Consider the following 787-nt stretch of genomic DNA (forward strand, 5'->3'; position numbering starts at 1 on the left):
ATCGGTATTTTGCTACAATATGATAGTGTTAGTTTTTTAGGTTCAAAGATGATGAGCGGGTGACAAAGGAGGATATAAAGAGAGCATTAGAGTAGTATGGTGGTGAGGAAGAGGTAATGTAATTCAAACCTTTGATGTCTTATTTTCTATTACAATTTGGCATTCTTATGCATTAGCTGATGTCTTATTTTCTATTAGTTGTTAACAGTGTCACTTGATCATAATGGTTCTTGCTTTCTACTTGTTATTACCTTTCTGAAATTTTACTTGATCATCATCTATTAATGTTTTTATGAGAACTATGAAAATATACTAACTTGTTTCTGTTATGAAAACTATGAACTAAAACAATTCATGATCCGTCCTGTTTTTAGCTGTTTTTAGATTGCATCACCATCCAAGAAGGGGATTTTTCAGTGAACAACATTGGTAATGAAACATCAAGTAATGAAGAACGCCCAGGAGCTCCAAAGCGCACACAATAAGAGCAACTACTACATTGGCAGAAGAACAGGAGGATGCTTGTAAGTAATAGGCAGTCATGCACCGAAGTTCTGTGTGCAGGGACAGTAGTGCTTTCTCAAGTGAACTTGCATCCATTAGTTCATGTGCATGTTAACTTCTAACTGAGTTTTATTTTTTGAGTTGCATCATCTTTTTGTTGATAATTTACAGGACATCTAACAATAATAAATTGCATCAAGGTGTTCAGTGAACAAAAATCACCATGCACTTTATATTGAAAATGGGAATAGTTTGCCCCAATTTGAATGTATTTTCGATAACT

The sequence above is a fragment of the Euphorbia lathyris genome, chromosome 4 (assembly GCF_963576675.1).
Source record: "Euphorbia lathyris chromosome 4, ddEupLath1.1, whole genome shotgun sequence".
Lineage (NCBI taxonomy): Eukaryota > Viridiplantae > Streptophyta > Magnoliopsida > Malpighiales > Euphorbiaceae > Euphorbia > Euphorbia lathyris.